At 40.2% G+C, this 20,266-nt stretch overlaps 1 non-coding gene across 1 annotated transcript; it reads right to left on the bottom strand.

Annotated features, from left to right (window-relative positions):
* Nucleotides 1-3,679: 3,679 nt before the first annotated feature.
* On the bottom strand, nt 3,680-3,787 carry LOC130977543 (small nucleolar RNA R71). The gene has a single exon (XR_009085231.1). It is a non-coding gene; the product is annotated as a small nucleolar RNA R71 (small nucleolar RNA).
* Nucleotides 3,788-20,266: the final 16,479 nt, after the last annotated feature.

Raw genomic sequence — 20,266 nt, 5'->3', positions numbered from 1 at the left:
TATGATAGTTCATACTTTGCCCAAGATTTGATGGCCCAAACCGGCGTTCAAAGTCACCTCAAGAAATTCCAGCGTTAAACGCCGGAACTGGCACCAAAATGGGAGTTAAACGCCCAAACTGGCATAAAAGCTGGCGTTTAACTCCAAGAAGAGTCTCTACACGAAATTTCTTCATTGCTCAGCCCAAGCACACACCAAGTGGGCCCGGAAGTGGATTTTTATGTCATTTACTCATCTCTGTACACCCTAGGCTACTAGTTCTCTATATATAGGACCTTTTATTATTGTATTAGAGAGCTTTTGATCATGTTTTATGATTGAACTCAATTTGGGAGGCTGGCCATTCGGCCATGCCTAGACCTTGTTCTTATGTATTTTCAACGGTGGAGTTTCTACACACCATAGATTAAGGTGTGGAGCTCTACTGTACCTCGAGTATTAATGCAATTACTATTGTTCTTCTATTCAATTCCGCTTGTTCTTTGTCCAAGATATCACTTGTTCTTCAACTTGATGAATGTGATGATCCGTGACACTCATCATCATTCTCACTCATGAACAAGGTGACTGACAACCACTCTTGTTCTACAAGCAACCAAGGCTCTAGTGAATATCTCTTGGATTCCTGATAACACGATGCATGGTTGATCGCCTGACAACCGAGTGCTCGCCTGATAAATGAGCCAGCCATTCCGTGAGATCAGAGTCTTCGTGGTATAGGCGAGAACTGATGGCGGCATTCAAGAGAATCCAGAAGGTCTAACCTTGTCTGTGGTATTCTGAGTAGGATTCAATGACTGAATGACTGTGACGTGCTTCAAACTCCTGAGGGCGGGGCGTTAGTGACAGACGCAAAAGAATCACTGGATTCTATTCCGGCCTGATTGAGAACCGACAGATGGATAGCCGTGCCGTGACAGGGTACGTTGAACATTTCCAATGAGAGGATGGGAGGTAGCCACTGACAACGGTGAAACCCTTGCATAAGCTTGCCATGGAAAGGAGTAAGAAGGATTGGATGAAGACAGTAGGAAAGCAGAGAGACGGAAGGGAAGGCATCTTCATGCGCTTATCTGAAGTTCCTACCAATGAATTACATAAGTATCTCTATCTTTATCTTTATGTTATTTTCGTTCATCACCATTATACATTTGAGTCTGCCTGACTGAGATTTACAAGATGACCATAGCTTGCTTCATACCAACAATCTCCGTGGGATCGACCCTTACTCACGTAAGGTATTACTTGGACGACCCAGTGCACTTGCTGGTTAGTTGTGCGAAGTTGTGTAATGCCGTGGGATTGAGCTACCAAGTTTTTGGAGTTCATGACCGGGGATTATGAGAGTTGTGAAAAGTATTGTTCACAATTTCGCGCACCAAGTTTTTGGCGCCGTTGCCGGGGATTGTTCGAGTTTTGAGCAAGCTCTTTGTCCGGTAACATCAGTGCCAAAATCCGGCAACAGCACCAAGTTTTTGGCGCCGTTGCCGGGGATTGTTCAAGTTTTGAGCAAGCTTTTGGTAACAATGCCTGAGATTGTCAAGTTTGGACAACTGACGGTTCATCTTGTTGCTTAGATTAGGTATTTTTTTTTTCGAAATTCTTGAAGATGAATTCTAGAGTTTTATGATGATTTGTTGAAGTCTGGCTGGCTGAGAAGCCATGTCTAATCTCATTGGACCGAGGTTTCAACTTATCATCACAAGAGCTTGTTGATTTTCATCAATCTTGCTTTTGGAGCAGTGATTTGCTAAGGCTTGGCTGGCCTTTGGCCATGTCTAGTGTTTTGGACCGAAGCTTTCTTTGAAAGCTTGGCTGGCTGTGAAGCCATGTCTAATTCCTGGACCGGAGTCTTAGACTAGCATTGCACTGATTCCTGGAATTCTCATTAAGAATTTTGATATCTTTTTCCACTTAATTTTCGAAAAACACAAAAAAATCAAAAAAATCATAAAAAAACCAAAAATATGTTATGTTTCTTGTTGAGACACTAGTCTCATCTTAAGTTTGGTGTCAATTGCATACATTCATACATGTGTCTTAAGGATCTTCAAGTAATTCTTGATGATTTCTTACTCTGATCTTTGAATTCTTTTGACTTGAGTGTTTATGTGTCTCATACAGTGTCAGTAGTATACAAACTGCTAAGTTTGGTGTCTTGCATGCATTGTTATTTGATTCTTGTTGCATTTTGATTATTAAAAATCCAAATATATTTTTAATTTGTGTCTTTTCAAGTCAATAATACAAAGAATTGAAGATTCAGAACATACTGCAGAGGAATTACACAGAAAAAGCTGAGCATTCAAAAATGCCCAGTGAAGAAGACAGACTGGCGTTTAAACGCCAGCCAGGGTACCTGGTTGGGCGTTTAACGCCCAAAGAGGTAGCATTTTGGGCGTTAAACGCCAGAATGTATACCATTCTGGGCGTTTAACGCCAGGATGGTGCTAGGAGGAAGATTTTGTTTTTCAAATCAATTTTTTTTTTCAAGTTTTCAAAGTTTTTCAAAAGTAAATCTTTTGCAAATCATATCTTTTCAATCAAATATTTTCAAAACCAATTCCTTTCCTTTTTCAAAGATACTTACTATCAATTAATGATTTGATTGAACATTTCAAGTATGTTGCCTTTTCTGTTGAGAAAGGTTTAATGTTTGAATCATATCTTTTCCTGATAGCCAAGTTACTAATTTTTTAAAAAAAAAAATCAAATCTTTTTAAAATTGTTTTCAAATCATATCTTTTCAATCACACATTTTTAAAATCAATCATATCTCCTTAACCTCATCTTTTTCAAAATAGTTTTCAATCAAATCTCTTTGATTTCTAATTTCAAAATCTTTTTCAAAAATCATCTTATTTCTTTCCCACTCTCATTTTCGAAAATTAAGTAATGTTTTTCAAAAATATTTTCAAAATCTCTCACTTAATTTTCGAAAATTACTTCCCTTCTCCTCACATCCTTCTATTTATGGACTAACACTATCCCTTAATGCAAAATTCGAACTCCATCTCTTTTGATAAGTTCGAATTTTCTACTTTTGTCTTCTACTCTTCTGTTCCTCTGACACCTCAAGGAATCTCTATACTGTGACATAGAGGATTCCACATTTTCTTGTTCCCTTCTCTTTCTTATGAGCAGGAGCAAAGACAAAAGCATTCTTGTTGAGCCTGATCCTGAACCTGAAAGGACCTTGAAGAGAAAGCTAAGAGAAGCCAAAGCACAACTCTCTTTAGAGGACCTGACCGAATTCTTCAAAGAAGAAGAACACATGGCAGCCGAAAACAACAACAATGCCAACAATGCAAGGAAGGTGCTGGGTGACTTTACTGCACCTACTCCCGACTTCTATGGGAGAAGCATCTCTATCCCTGCCATTGGAGCAAACAACTTTGAGCTTAAGCCTCAATTAGTTTCTCTAATGCAACAGAATTGCAAGTTCCATGGACTTCCAATGGAAGATCCTCATCAGTTTTTAGCTGAGTTCTTGCAAATCTGTGACACTGTCAAGACTAATGGGGTAGACCCTGAGGTCTATAGACTTATGCTGTTCCCTTTTGCTGTAAGAGACAGAGCTCGAATATGGTTGGACTCACAACCTAAAGATAGCCTGGACTCTTGGGAAAAGCTAGTCAATGCCTTCTTGGCAAAGTTCTTTCCACCTCAAAAATGGAGTAAGCTTAGAGTGGAAGTCCAAACCTTCAGACAGAAGGATGGAGAATCCCTCTATGAAGCTTGGGAAAGATACAAACAATTAATCAGAAAATGTCCCTCAGACATGCTTTCTGAATGGAGCATCATGGGTATTTTCTATGATGGTCTCTCTGAACTATCCAAGATGTCTTTGGATAGCTCTGCTGGAGGATCTCTTCATCTGAAGAAGACACCTACAGAAGCTCAAGAGCTCATTGAAATGGTTGCAAATAACCAATTCATGTACACTTCTGAAAGGAATCCTGTGAACAACGGGACTAGTCAGAAGAAAGGAGTTCTTGAGATTGATGCTCTGAATGCCATTCTGGCTCAGAATAAGATATTGACTCAACAAGTCAATTTGATTTCTCAAGGTCTGTCTGGAATGCAAAATGCACCTGGCAGTACTAAGGATGCTTCATCTGAGGAAGAAGCTTATGATCCTGAGAACCCTTCAATGGAAGAGGTGAATTACCTAGGAGAACCCTATGGAAGCACCTATAATTCTTCATGGAGAAATCATCCAAATTTCTCATGGAAGGATCAACAGAGACCTCAACAAGGTTTCAACAACAATAATGGTGGAAGAAACAGGTTTAGCAATGGCAAGCCTTTTCCATCATCTTCTCAGCAACAGACAGAGAATTCTAAGCAGAACCCCTCTGACTTAGCAACCATGGTTTCTGATCTAATCAAAACCACTCAAGGTTTCATGACTGAAACAAGCTCCTCCATTAGGAATTTAGAGGCACAAGTGGGACAGCTGAGCAAGAAAGTTACTGAACTCCCTCCTAGTACTCTCCCAAGTAATACAGAAGAAAATCCAAAAGGAGAGTGCAAAGCCATAACCATGGCCGAATACGGAGAGGAAAGAGAGGAAGTGTACGCCACTGAGGAAGATCTCAATGGGCGTGCACCAACCTCCTCTGAGTTCCCCAATGAGGAACCATGGGAATCTGAGGCTCAAAATGAGACCATAGAGATTCCATTGGACTTACTTCTGCCTTTCATGAGCTCTGATGAGTATTCTTCCTCTGAAGAGGACGAGTATGTCACTGAAGAGCAAGTTGCTAAATACCTTGGAGCAATCATGAAGCTAAATGACAAGTTATTTGGAAATGAGACTTGGGAAGATGAACCTCCTTTGCTCACCAAAGAACTGGATGACTTGTCTAGGCAGAAATTACCTCAAAAGAGACAAGATCCTGGGAAGTTTTCCATACCTTGTACCATAGGCACCATGACCTTCAAGAAGGCCCTGTGTGACTTAGGGTCAAGTGTGAACCTCATGCCTCTCTCTGTAATGGAGAAGCTAGGGATCTTTGAGGTACAAGCTGCAAGAATCTCATTAGAGATGGCAGACAACTCAAGAAAACAAGCTCATGGACTTGTAGAGGATGTTTTGGTGAAAATTGAAAACCATTACATCCCTGCTGATTTCATAGTCCTAGAGACTGGGAAGTTCATGGATGAATCCATCATCCTTGGCAGACCCTTCCTAGCCACAGCAAAGGCTGTGATTGATGTTGATAAAGGTGAACTGATCATTCAAGTGAATGAAAAATCCTTGGTGTTTAAGGCTCAAGGATATCCCTCTGTCACCATGGAGAAGAAGCATGAAGAGCTTCTCTCAAATCAGAGACAAACAGAGCCCCCACAGTCAAACTCTAAGTTTGGTGTTGGGAGGCCACAACCAAACTCTAAGTTTGGTGTTGAACCCCCACATTCAAACTCTAAGTTTGGTGTTGGGAGGTTCCAACATGGCTCTGAGTATCTGTGAGGCTCCATGAGAGTCCTCTGTCAAGCTAATGACATTAAAGAAGCGCTTGTTGGGAGGCAACCCAATGCTTTATAATTAACTATTTTCTTTTGATATTTTATTTTTTTTGTAGGTTGATGATCATAAGAAGTCACAAAATCCATTGAAAAAGCAAAAACAAAATGAAAAACAGGAAGAAAAACAGCACACCCTGGAGGAAGAACCCACTGGCGTTTAAACACCAGTGAGGCTAGCAGTTGGGCGTTTAACGCCCAGTCTGGCACCATTCTGGGCGTTTAACGCCAGAAAGGGGCACCAGACTGGCGTTAAACGCCAGAAAAGGGCAAGAACCTGGCGTTAAACGCCAGGAATGGGCACCAGCCCGGCGTTTAACGCCAGAAATGACTCAAAACATGATTTTGAGCAACATTTGGTGCAGGGATGACTTTTCCTTGACACCACAGGATCTGTGGACCCCACAGGACCCCATCCAACCCCACCACCACCCTCTCTCTTCTTCCCCCATTCACCAATCACCTCAATACCTCTTCCCCAAAAACCCCTTCACCTATCAAATCCCATCTTTCTCTTCACCATTATACATTTGAGTCTGCCTGACTGAGATTTACAAGATGACCATAGCTTGCTTCATACCAACAATCTCCGTGGGATCGACCCTTACTCACGTAAGGTATTACTTGGACGACCCAGTGCACTTGCTGGTTAGTTGTGTAAAGTTGTGTAGTAATCACAATTTCACGCCTTTATAAAACCTCACCTACCTCACCCTTCAAATTCAAACCACTTTCCCTCCCAAACCCACCCATAATGGCCGAACTCCTACTCCCCTCTCTCCTATAAATACCCTTCTTCACTCCTTCATTTTCATACAACCTAAACACCACTTCTCCCCTTCTTTGGCCGAATACAAAGCCATTCCCTTCTCCCTCATTTCTTCTTCTTCTACTCTCTTCTTTCTTCTTTTGCTCGAGGACGAGCAAACTTTTTAAGTTTGGTGTGGTAAAAGTGTTGCTTTTTCGTTTTTCCATAACCATTTATGGCATCCAAGGCCGGAGAAACCTCTAGAAAGAGGAAAGGGAAGGCAAAAGCTTCCACCTCCGAGTCATGGGAGATGGAGAGATTCATCTCAAGGGTGCATCAAGACCACTTCTATGAAGTTGTGGCCTTGAAGAAGGTGATCCCCGAGGTTCCCTTTTCACTCAAAAAGGGTGAATATCCGGAGATCCGCCATGAGATCCGAAGAAGAGGTTGGGAAGTGCTTACCAACCCCATTCAACAAGTTGGAATCTTGATGGTTCAAGAGTTCTATGCCAATGCATGGATCACCAAGAACCATGATCAAAGTGTTAACCCGAATCCAAAGAATTATCTTACTATGGTTCGGGGGAATTACTTGGATTTTAGTCCGGAAAGTGTAAGGTTGGCATTCAATTTTCCCATGATGCAAGGAGATGAACATCCTTACACTAGAAGGGTCAACTTTGATCAAAGGTTGGACCAAGTCCTCACAGTCATATGTGAAGAGGGCGCACAATGGAAGAGAGATTCAAGAGGCAAGCCGGTTCAATTGAGAAGGCATGACCTCAAACCCGTGGCTAAAGGATGGTTGGAGTTCATTCAACGCTCAATCATTCCCACTAGCAACCGGTCCGAAGTTACTCTAGACCGGGCCATCATGATTCATAGCATCATGATTGGAGAAGAAGTGGAAGTTCATGAGGTTATAGCCCAAGAACTCTATAAAGTGGCGGACAAGTCTTCCACCTTGGCAAGGCTAGCCTTTCCTCATCTCATTTGTCACCTCTGTTATTCAGTTGGAGTTGACATAGAAGGAGATACCCCCATTGATGAGGACAAGCCCATCACTAAGAAAGGATGGAACACACAAGAGACCCCTCTCATCATGAGATCCCTGAGATGCCTCAAGGATGCACTTTCCTCCACAAAACTATTGGGAGCAACTAAACACCTCCCTAGGAGAATTGAGTTCCAACATGGGACAACTAAGGGTGGAGCATCAAGAACACTCCATCATCCTCCATGAAATTAGAGAAGATCAAAGAATCATGAGGGAGGAGCAACAAAGGCAAGGAAGAGATATTGAGGAGCTCAAGCACTCCATAGGATCTTCAAGAGAAAGAAAGAGCCGCCATCACTAAGGTGGACACGTTCTTTAATCTCCTTGTTCTTTACTCTTCTGTTTTTCGAATTTTATGCTTATGTTTATCCATGTTTGTGTCTTGTGATCATTAGTGTCTTAGTGTCTATGCCTTAAAGTTATGAATGTCCTATGAATCCATCACCTTTCTTAAATAAAGAGTGCTTAATTGAAAAGAAAGAATTGCATGAATTTTGAATTTTATAGCAGTTTAATTATTTTGATGTGGTGGCATTATTTTTGTCTTCTGAATGTATGCTTGAACAGTGCATATGTCTTTTGAATTTGTGGTTCATGAATGTTGGCTCTTGAAAGAATGATGAAAAAAGAGACATGTTACCGAGGATCTGAAAAATCATAAAAATGATTCTTGAAGCAAGAAAAAGCAGTGAATACAAAGAAAAAAAGAGGCGAAAAAAAAACCCGAAAAAAGAAAGAGAAAAAGAAAGAATAAAGTTGTGATCCAAGGCAATAAGAGTGTGCTTAAGAACCCTGGACACCTCCAATTGGGGACTCTAGCAAAGCTGAGTCACAATCTGAAAAGGTTCACCCAATTATGTGTCTGTGGCATGTATGTATCCGGTGGTAATACTGGAAGACAGAGTGCTTTGGGCCACGGCCAAGACTCATAAAGTAGCTGTGTTCAAGAATCATCATACTTAACTAGGAGAATCAATAACACTATCTGGATTCTGAGTTCCTAAAGAAGCCAATCATTCTGAGTTGCAAAGGATAGAGTGAGATGCTAAAACTGTTCAGAGGCAAAAAGCTAAAAGCCCCGCTCATCTAATTAATACTGATCTTCATAGATGTGTTTGGAATTCATTGCATATTCTCTTCTTTTTATCTTATTTGATTTTTAGTTGCTTGAGGACAAGCAACAATTTAAGTTTGGTGTTGTGATGAGCGGATAATTTATACACTTTTTGGTATTGTTTTTAGTATGTTTTTGGTATGATCTAGTTAGTTTTTAGTATATTTTTATTATTTTTTAGTTAAAAATCACTTTTCTGGACTTTACTATGAGTTTGTGTGTTTTTCTGTGATTTCAGGTATTTTCTGGCTGAAATTGAGGGATCTGAGCAAAAATCTGATCCAGAGACTCAAAAGGACTGCAGATGCTGTTGGATTCTGACCTCCCTGCACTCGAAGTGGATTTTCTGGAGCTACAGAAGCCCAATTGGCGCGCTCTCAACGGCGTTGGAAAGTAGACATCCTGGCTTTCCAGCAATATATGATAGTCCATACTTTGCCCAAGATTTGATGGCCCAAACCGGCGTTCAAAGTCACCTCAAGAAATTCCAGCGTTAAACGCCGGAACTGGCACCAAAATGGGAGTTAAACGCCCAAACTGGCATAAAAGCTGGCGTTTAACTCCAAGAAGAGTCTCTACACGAAATTTCTTCATTGCTCAGCCCAAGCACACACCAAGTGGGCCCGGAAGTGGATTTTTATGTCATTTACTCATCTCTGTACACCCTAGGCTACTAGTTCTCTATATATAGGACCTTTTATTATTGTATTAGAGAGCTTTTGATCATGTTTTATGATTGAACTCAATTTGGGAGGCTGGCCATTCGGCCATGTCTAGACCTTGTTCTTATGTATTTTCAACGGTGGAGTTTCTACACACCATAGATTAAGGTGTGGAGCTCTGCTGTACCTCGAGTATTAATACAATTACTATTGTTCTTCTATTCAATTCCGCTTGTTCTTTGTCCAAGATATCACTTGTTCTTCAACTTGATGAATGTGATGATCCGTGACACTCATCATCATTCTCACTCATGAACAAGGTGACTGACAACCACTCTTGTTCTACAAGCAACCAAGGCTCTAGTGAATATCTCTTGGATTCCTGATAACACGATGCATGGTTGATCGCCTGACAACCGAGTGCTCGCCTGACAAACGAGCCAGCCATTCCGTGAGATCAGAGTCTTCGTGGTATAGGCGAGAACTGATGGCGGCATTCAAGAGAATCCGGAAGGTCTAACCTTGTCTGTGGTATTCTGAGTAGGATTCAATGACTGAATGACTGTGACGTGCTTCAAACTCCTGAGGGCGGGGCGTTAGTGACAGACGCAAAAGAATCACTGGATTCTATTCCGGCCTGATTGAGAACCGACAGATGGATAGCCGTGTCGTGACAGGGTGCGTTGAACATTTCCAATGAGAGGATGGGAGGTAGCCACTGACGACGGTGAAACCCTTGCATAAGCTTGCCATGGAAAGGAGTAAGAAGGATTGGATGAAGACAGTAGGAAAGCAGAGAGACGGAAGGGAAGGCATCTTCATGCGCTTATCTGAAGTTCCTACCAATGAATTACATAAGTATCTCTATCTTTATCTTTATGTTATTTTCGTTCATCACCATTATACATTTGAGTCTGCCTGACTGAGATTTACAAGATGACCATAGCTTGCTTCATACCAACAATCTCCGTGGGATCGACCCTTACTCACGTAAGGTATTACTTGGACGACCCAGTGCACTTGCTGGTTAGTTGTGCGAAGTTGTGTAATGCCGTGGGATTGAGCTACCAAGTTTTTGGAGTTCATGACTGGGAATTATGAGAGTTGTGAAAAGTATTGTTCACAATTTCGCGCACCAAAGGCCATAACCTTACTTGGTGTGGTCGAATGCACAGAGGAGGAAGAGGACGTAAATCCCAGTGAGGAAGACCTCTTGGGACGTCCTCTGGACAAAAAGGAGTTCCCAATTGAGGAACCTAAGGAATCTGAGGCTCACCTAGAGACCATAGAGATTCTATTAAACCTCCTTTTACCATTCATGAGCTCTGATGACTATTCATCTTTTGAAAAAGATGAAGACATTGTTGAAGGGCAAGTTGCCCAGTATTTAGGAGCAATCATGAAGCTGAATGCCAAGCTATTTGGTAATGAGACTTGGGCGGATGAGCCTCCATTGCTCATTAATGAACTGAATACCTGGGTTCAGCACACTTTACCTCAAAAGAAATAGGATCCTGGTAAATTCTTAATTCCCTATAACATAGGCACCATGACCTTTAAGAAGGTTCTGTGTGACTTGGGGTCAGGCATAAACTTAACGCCACTCTCTGTAATAGAGAAACTTGGAATCTTTGAGGTACATGCTGCCAAATTCTGATTAGAGATGGCAGACAAATCCATGAAAAAGGCTTATGGACAGGTAGAGGACGTGCTAGTAAAGGTCAAAAGCCTTTACACCCCTGCTGATTTTATAATCCTAGACACTGGAAAGGATGAGGATGATTCCATCATCCTTGGAAGACCCTTCCTAGCCACAGCAAAGGCTGTGATTGATGTGGACAGAGGAGAGTTGGTCCTTCAACTGAATGAGGACTACCTTGTGTTTAAAATTCAAGGATCTCCCTCTGTAACAATAGAGAAGAAGCAAGAAAAGCTTCTCTCAATGCAGAGTCAAATAAAGCCCCCACAGTCAAACTCTAAGTTTGGTGTTGGGAGGCCATAACCAAACTCTAAGTTTGGTGTTGAACCCCCACATTAAACTCTAAGTTTGGTGTTGGGAGGTTCCAACAATACTCTGAACATCTGTGAAGCTCCATGAGAGCTCACTGTCAAGCTATTGACATTAAAGAAGCGCTTATTGGGAGGCAACCCAATTTTATTTATGTTATTTTCCTTTTTTTAGGTTGATGATCATGTGGAATCACAAAAACAACTGCAAAAATTAAAGAAAAATAAAAAATAGCATTAAAAATAGCACACCCTGGAGGAGAAACTTACTAGCATTTAAACGCTAATAAGGGTAGCAGAATGGGCATTTAATGCCCAGTTTGGCACCATTCTGGGTGTTAAACGCCAGAAACAAGCACCAGACTGGCGTTAAACACCAGAAAGAAGCAACAATCTGGCGTTAAACGCCAGAAACAGGTTACAGCCTGGCATTTAACGCCAGGAAAGGAATAAAAGCTGGCATTTAATGCCAGAAATAAGCAGCAATCTGGCGTTAAACACCAGGATTGCACTATAAGGGCGTTTACACGCCTAATAGGAGCAGGGATGATAAATCCTTGACCCCTCAGGATCTGTGGACCCCACAGGATCGCCACCTACCCCACCTCTCTCTCTCCCCCCTCACACATCTCTATAACACTCTACCCAAAACACCATTCACCTATCAAATCCTATTCTCTTCACCAATCACCTCCATCCCTCTTCCCCAAAAACCCCACCTACCTCACCTTTCAAATTCAAAACACTTTTCCCTCCCAACCCAACCTTAATGACCGAAACGTAACCCTCCCCTCACCCCTATATAAACCCCCACTACTCCTTTATATTCACACAACACAAACACCTTTCCCCCCCTCTTGGCCGAACCACCTATAACCCTCCATCTCCTCCATTTTCTTCTTCTTCCCCTTCTTTTTTTCTTTTTTTGCTCGAGGACGAGCAAACCTTTTAAGTTTGGTGTGGTAAAAGCGTTACTTTTTGTTTTTCCATAACCATTTATGGCACCTAAGGCCGGAGAAACCTCTAGAAAAAGGAAAGAGAAGGCAAAAGCTTCCACCTCCGAGTCATGAGAGATGGAAAGATTCATCTCAAAGGTCCATCAAGACCACTTCTATGAAGTTGTTGCCAAGAAAAAGGTGATCCCTATGCAATTCAACTGGAATTCTCATAGAGGAGGACATCCTCATTGAAGAGGACAAGCTCATCACCAAAAAGAGGATGGAGCAAACAAGAGAGCCCACTCATGAACCTCAACAAGAGCATGAGAAAATTTCTCATGAAATCCTTGAGATGCCTCAAGGGATACATTTTCCTCCACACAACTATTGGGAGCAACTAAGGATAGGAGCACCAAAAGCACTAAGGATGGAGAAACAAAGGCAAGGAAGGACATTGAGGAGCTCAAGAGCACCATTGGTTCTTTAAGAGGAAGACGCCACCCTTACTAAAGTGGACTCATTTATTAATCTCCTTGTCTATTTATTTTTCTATTTTCGGTTTTAATGCTTTATGTTTGTCTATGTTTGTGTCTTCATTACATGATCATTAGTGTCTAGTGTCTATGTCTTAAAGCTATGAATAACTCCATGAATCATTCACCTCTCTTAAATGAAAAATGTGCTTAATTACAAAAGAACAAGAAGTACTTGGATTTCAAATTTTATCTTGAAAATTAGTTTAATTATTTTGATGTGGTGGCAATACTTTTTGTTTTTCTGAATGAATGCTTGAACAGTGCATATTTTTTATAGTGAAGTTTATGAATTTAAAATTGTTGGCTCTTGAAAGAATGATGAACAAAGAGAAATGTTATTGATAATCTAAAAAATCATGAAATTGATTCTTGAAGCAAGAAAGAGCAGTGAAGAAGAAAAAAGAAAAAATAGCGAAAAAAAGTGGCAAAAGAAAGAAAGAAAGAAAAGAAAAAGCAAGCAGAAAAAGCTAATAACCCTTTAAACCAAAAGGCAAGGGTAAAAAGGATCTAAGGCTTCGAGCATTAATGGATAGGAGGGCCCAAGGAAATAAAATCCAGGCCTAAGCGGCTAAATCAAGCTGTCCCTAACCATGTGCTTGTGTCATGAAGGTCCAAGTGAAAAGCTTGAGACTGAGTGGTTAAAGTCGTGATCCAAAGCAAAAAGAGTGTGCTTAAGAACTCTGGACACCTCTAATTGGGGACTTTAGCAAAGCTGAGTCACAATCTAAAAAGGTTCACCCAGTTATGTGTCTGTGGCATTTATGTATCCAGTGGTAATACTGGAAAACAAAGTGCTTAGGGCCACGGCCAAGACTCATAAAATATATGTGTTCAAGAATCAACATACTGAACTAGAAAAATCAATAACACTATCTAAAATTCCGAGTTCCTATAGATGCCAATCATTCTGAATTTCAAAAGATAAAGTGAGATGCCAAAACTGTTCGGAAGCAACAAAGCTACTAGCCCCGCTCATCTAATTGAGACTAAGTTTCATTGATATTGTGAGATTCATTGTATATTCTCTTCCTTTTATCCTATTTTTTTTCAGTTGCTTGGGGACAAGCAACAATTTAAGTTTGGTGTTGTGATGAGCGGATAATTTATACGCTTTTTGGCATTGTTTTTATATAGTTTTTAGTATGATTTAGATACTTTTTAGTATATTTTTATTAGTTTTTAAGCAAAATTCACATTTCTGGACTTTACTATGAGTTTGTGTATTTTTCTGTGATTTCAGGTATTTCCTGATTGAAATTGAGGGACCTGAGCAAAAATCTAATTCAGAGGCTGACAAAGGACTGCAGATGCTGTTGGATTCTGACCTCCCTACACTCGAAATGGAATTTTTCGAGCTACGTAAGTCCAAATAGCATGCTCTCAACTGCGTTGGAAAGTAGACATCCAGGGCTTTCTAGAAATATATAATAGTCCATACTTTGCCCGTGTTTAGATGATGCAAACTGGCATTTAACGCCAGTTTTCTGCCCTATTCTGGCGTTAAACGCCAGAAACAAGTTGCAAAGCAGAGTTAAATGCCAGAAACAAGTTACAAACTGGCATTTAACTCCAAGGAAGATCTCTATACGTGAAAGCTTCAATGCTCAATCCAAGCACACACCAAGTGGGCCCGGAAGTAGATTTCTGCATCATTTACTCATTTCTGCAACCCTAGTAACTAGTTTAGTATAAATAGAACTTTTTACTATTGTATTAGACATCTTTGATCAGTTTTATGCTATCTTAGACATTGGGGGCTGGCCTCACGGCCATGCCTGGACCTTCATTACTTATGTATTTTCAACGGTGGAGTTTTTACACACCATAGATTAAGGTGTGGAGCTCTGCTGTTCCTCGAGTATTAATGCAAAGTACTATTGTTCTTCTATTTAATTCATGCTTATTCTTATTCTAAGATATTCATTCGCACTTCGACCTGATGAATGTGATGATTCGTGACACTCATTACCATTTTCACTTATGAACGCGTGCCTGACAAACACTTCTGTTCTACCTGCGAAAGCTAGAGTGTGTATCTCTTGGATTCCTGGTCCACGACACATGGTTGTCTCTCCTGACAACAGAGCCTTCCATTCCCTGAGATCAGAGTCTTTGTGGTATAAGCTAGAATCAATTGACAGCATTCTTGAGATCCAGAAAGTCTAAACCTTGTCTGTGGTATTCCGAGTAGGATCTGGGATGGGATGACTGTGACGAGCTTCAAACTCGTGACTGTAGGGCGTGGTGACAGACACAAAAGGATAGTAAATCCTATTCCTACACGATCGAGAACCAACAGCTGATTAGCCATGCGGGAAACCGTAGAGGACCATTTTCACTAAGAGGACGGGAAGTAGCCATTGACAACGGTGACGCCCAACATACAACTTGCCATAGAAAGGAGTATGAAGGATTGGAAGAAGGCAGCAGGAAAGCAGATATTCAGAAGGAACAACGCATCTCCATACGCTTACCTGAAATTTCCACCAATGAATTACATAAGTATCTCTATCTTTATTTTATGTTTATTTATCTTTTAAATTATTAAAACTCCATAACCATTTGAATCCTCCTGACTGAGATTTACAAGATGACCATAGCTTGCTTCAAGCCGACAATCTCCGTGGGATCAACCCTTACTCACGTAAGGTTTATTACTTGGACGACCCAGTGCACTTGCTGGTTAGTTGTGCGAAGTTATGACAAAGAGTTGAGATTACAATTGTGCGTACCAAGTTGTTGGCGCCATTGAGATCACAATTTTGTGCACCAGCTATGCTAGCCGCGCAACTCAACCCACGCGTTTGCGTCCCTAACGCGTACGCATCACCCTCACCATGTGGCCAACCACGCGTGCGCGTGCCTGACACGCACGCGTCGATTGCGCCGAATCACTTCCCAGCGCGCCGCCCAGATTTCAATTATTCTCTTTCCCTTTCAAATCCTAATTATCTCTTGTTCTTTTATCCTTTTATTCTTCTTTTATCATACTATTTCTTTTTATGTCCCTTTCTATTTTCAATTCTTCTTTGCTTGAGGACAAGCAAACCTTTAAGTTTGGTGTTGACGCTTTGCTTATGGCTTTTCTGTTTAGCACCAAAGGGAGATGAATGTTCTTCATGAAGGAATGAGATAACCACCAACATAACTGAGGTGGTTGAGTTCCTTTTATTCTATTCCTCTTCCATTCTTATTTTGTTGTCTTCTGTTTTCTGTTGCTTTGATTGCTTGCATGATCTTTAGTACTTTTAGTTAAAAAAAATTAATATTGCCTCATGCATTGCTCACTGAGCTTGAATTCAAAAGAAAAAGAACTGATGTATTGCATGAGAAATTGAGTTTATATTTAAGAATAGTCTTATTTACTTAAATGTGGTGGTATTATTTGTGATTTTGAATGCATGACATGAACAGTGCATATTTGAATTTGAATCAAAGGATGTTGATGTATAAGGAATAGGAATTTAGAGAATTATTATGACTTCTCTAAAATAAAAAAAATTTAATCCTTGAAGCAAAAGAAACAGAAAAAAACTATAAAAACAAGGTCTAAGGCTCTGAGCATCAATGACTAGGGAGGTCAGACATGATTAAAAGGTCAAAGAGTTGTTTTCCTAGTCATATGCTTGTGGTGTGATTGTGTCAAGTAATCCTTGAGACAGAACACTTAGAGTCGAGACCAAGTGCGTTTAACAGAGTATGCCAAAGGCTTTGAGCACCACTGTCTGGGAGTAACTGAAAGAAAAATTAAAACTTAAAGAGAGTCCCCCAGGTAACCCTTCAGACAAAACATTTAAAGTCACGGCTAGGCTCAAGGTGCAAAACACCAAAGAAAAATAAATTAAAGAAAATTATGCTGTGTTCAAGGATTAAACTGGAGTATAAAGATCAGAGAATTCATAATTTTATCCGAATTCTAATTCCGAATGACAATGACATCCTTCTGATTCAAAGGAGAGTGAGATGCCAAAACTATTCAAGATTGCAGTTGTAAACCCCACTATAAGAAGAGACATGAGTTTAATCGAACTCTCATTCTCATGCAAATTCACATCCTAAGCTTATATTAGTTTTGGTTGCTTGAGGACAAGCAACAATTCAAGTTTGGTGTTGTGATGTGTGAGCATCTTTCCTATCTTTTCCTAGTGAATTTGCATTTAAATTATTGAGTTTAATCAAGAATTAATTATCTTTTAGCCACTATGGATGCTACTTTGAGTCTTGTGCAATTTTGTTTATTTTAGGTAGTATTTGGCTAGATTTGATGGAGAGAAAGCTTGCACAAATGGAAGGAGCACAAGAATTAAAGAAGATGATCAGCGAGGAGCGACGCGTGCGCGTACCTGACGCGTGCACGTGATTTGGAGATTTGTGCAGCGATGCGTGTGCGTACCTGACGGGTACGCGTGACACGCGAAGAAGACCATCGACGCGTACGCGTGACTGACGCGTACGCATGACTAACGCGTACGCATGACATGCGCCACGTGCAGAAAATGCAAAAAATGCTGGAGGCAATTTCTGGGCCCCATTTTGGCACTCAAGTAAGGCACAGCTCTTTGCCAAGTTAGGCGTGGATCCAGTGAAGCAAGTAGTCCCCATCCATAAATTAATGACTTGCTGATTGCTATAATTAATTTTGATTTAAATTCAAATTTGATTTTAAAATAGGAAAAGATATTATTTTAATTTTAGAAATTAGATTTTAAATTAATTAGGATTAAATATAAAAGGGAAAAGAAACTTCCCTAAGGGGATTTTCCATTAGTTAACTTTTCATTCCACCTCAGCCCAATTTACAATCCTAATTTTCTTCTCTGAACCATGAGCAACTAAACCTCCACTGTTAAGGTTAGGAGCTTTGTCTATTGTATGGATTGATTCTATTGTTTTTCTATTTTAATTCATGTACTTATTTATAATTTAAGAATTGTTTTCGTTCTTTATCTTATGAATTTGGGTGGAACGGAAGTATGACCCTCTTTCTAATTGAGTTCTTGTATAACTTGGAAAAGCTCTTTACTTGAATAACAACTTGAAAATAATTTCTTCTAAATTCTAATTATCTGGACTTAACGGGATACGTGACATATAATCCTCTTATATTTGGGTAATTAGGATTTTTGTGGCATATAAACTGGAATTTGATCTTTACCCTCTAATTGGAATTAATTGACCAAGGAATTGGCGATTGATGAAAGTTAGAGGAGACTAGGAAGGTCTAAGGAATTAGGGTCTAGTCACATATAGTTTGCCATGAATTAAATCTTGCATGATTAAAATAGTTAGTAAGAAAAATCAATCCAGAAAATAGATAACTCGGAAACCTTAACTGCCTTCTTCATGTTGTTTCTCCTAATTTATTTACTGCTTGCTTTCTGATATTCTCTTAATTACTGTTTAATGCTTTTGAACAATCAAACACTATTTTCTGCTTGCCTAACTAAGTAAATTAATCAACCATTGTTTCTTAGTCCATCAATCCTCATGGGGTCGACCCTCACTCACCTGAGGTATTACTTGGTACGACCCGGTGCACTTGCCGGTTAGTTTGTGGCTGTAAATTCCGCACCGTCAAACAAACATTTTGATTTGGTTAAGAGAAAACAGACTTTAACTTAATTTTTTCATTCAAACAAAGCTTCCAACAATTCCTAGCAATTTTGAGCCTTCCAGGAATTAGAAACTTGGGTTGCAAACAACTCATATAATAACGAAAACCCTCCCCCTCAACATGCGAAAAAGGCAATTCATCAACAATACTCATTCTAGCAAGCGCTTGTCTACAACGATCAACATCAAATGACACGGCAGAAAGTGAACTACTTATCCCTTTCCTATCATCTTTTACCACATCTTAAAAACAAAGAATCTTTTGGGTAGGATCTAATGCCTCCTTCAGAAATTTTTTGCATTGTGACAACAAGTGATTTTTCATGTTACTAGTGCCACGTTTATATGTATCACAAGCATAACTAGCCCCACACCAATTACATTTAGCTCTAGGATACTGTGGATTACTAGTTTCATCTTTAGTAAAGTGATCCCATGTCCAAGACCTAGGTCTACAAGGTTTTCTCTTACCTTCGTCAGTTTCAGTTTCAGTTTCAGCGGAGTCATCAACGGGAGCTTCTTCAACATCCCGCCTTTTCCCTCGGCCTCTACTAGCAAGCTTCCTTGTGTTTCGATGAGGAGTTGGCACAGGAGGCAATGTAGTCAGAGATCTGATGCTTGTTGATTCATTCAGAATAGGAAGTGGAGGCAATCTGATGTCTCCCATATTCTCACTTGAACTGACGTCAAACTACATAAACAAATACAATAAATCAAGGATAGAAACCAGCAATAAACTGAATAATAAATCAATAACCAGCAATACCAAGTTATCAACAATAAACTGAACAATAAACTGAGCAATAAACTGACCAACAATAAACTGAACAATAAATCAATAACCAACAATACAAAATTATCAAGAATAAACTAAACAAAACCTGAACAATAAACTGATAACCCTACACTGAACAATAAATCAATAACCAGCAAGACCAAATTACCAACAATAAACTGAACAACAATATGAACAATAAAATGAACAATAAACTGATTGCAATAAACTGAACAAGAAACAGCAACCAACAACAATACCAATAATGCATCAGTAAACAACAAATGGTAAACAACTAAACATTACCTGAATAGATGGCTCGGGCTCTGGTGCGCGAAATTGTGAACTATACTTTTTCACAACTCTCATAATCCCTGGTAATGGCTCCAAAAACTTGGTGCGCTCAATACCATGGCATTACACAACTTCGCACAACTAACCAGCAAGTGCACTGGGTCGTCCAAGTAATAAACCTTACGTGAGTAAGGGTCGATCCCACGGAGATTGTTAGTATTGAAGCAAGCTATGGTCATCTTGTAAATCTTAGTCAGGCAAACTCAGATATATATGGTGATGAACGAAAATAACATAAAAGATAAAGATAGTGATACTTATGTATATCATTGGTGTAAGAGCTTCAGACAAGTGTATGAAGATGCCTTCCCTTCCGTCTCTCTGCTTTCCTACTGTCTTCATCCAACCCTTTCTTACTCCTTTCCATGGCAAGCTCGTATAGGGTCTCACTGTTGTCAGCAGCTACCTCCCATCCTCGCAGTGAAAGCTAATGCACACACTCTGTCACAGTGCTGCCAATCACCGGTTTGGTTCCCTCCCCTACCGGAATAGAATAACTCTTTTGCGTCTGTCACTAACGCCCAGTAGGTTACAGGTTTGAAGCACGTCACAGTCATTCAGTCATTGAATCCTACTCAGAATACCACAGACAAGGTTAGACCTTCCGGATTCTCTTGAATGCTGCCATCAGTTCTTGCCTATACCACGAAGACTCTGATCTCACGGAATGGCTGGCTCGTTTGTCAGGCGAGCACTCGGTTGTCAGGCGATCAACCATGCATCGTGCAATCAGGAATCCAAGAGATATTCACTAAGCCTCAGATGCTTGTAGAACAAGAATGGTTGTCAGTCACCTTGTTCATGGGTGAGAATGGTGATGGTTGTCAATCATCACCTTCATCATGTTGAAGAACAAGTGATATCTTGGATAAAGAACAAGCGGAATTTGAATGAAAGAACAATAGTAATTGCATTAATACTCGAGGTACAGCA

The sequence above is a fragment of the Arachis stenosperma genome, chromosome 4 (genome assembly GCF_014773155.1).
Source record: "Arachis stenosperma cultivar V10309 chromosome 4, arast.V10309.gnm1.PFL2, whole genome shotgun sequence".
Lineage (NCBI taxonomy): Eukaryota > Viridiplantae > Streptophyta > Magnoliopsida > Fabales > Fabaceae > Arachis > Arachis stenosperma.
This window is presented reverse-complemented; position numbering and strand designations above follow the sequence as displayed.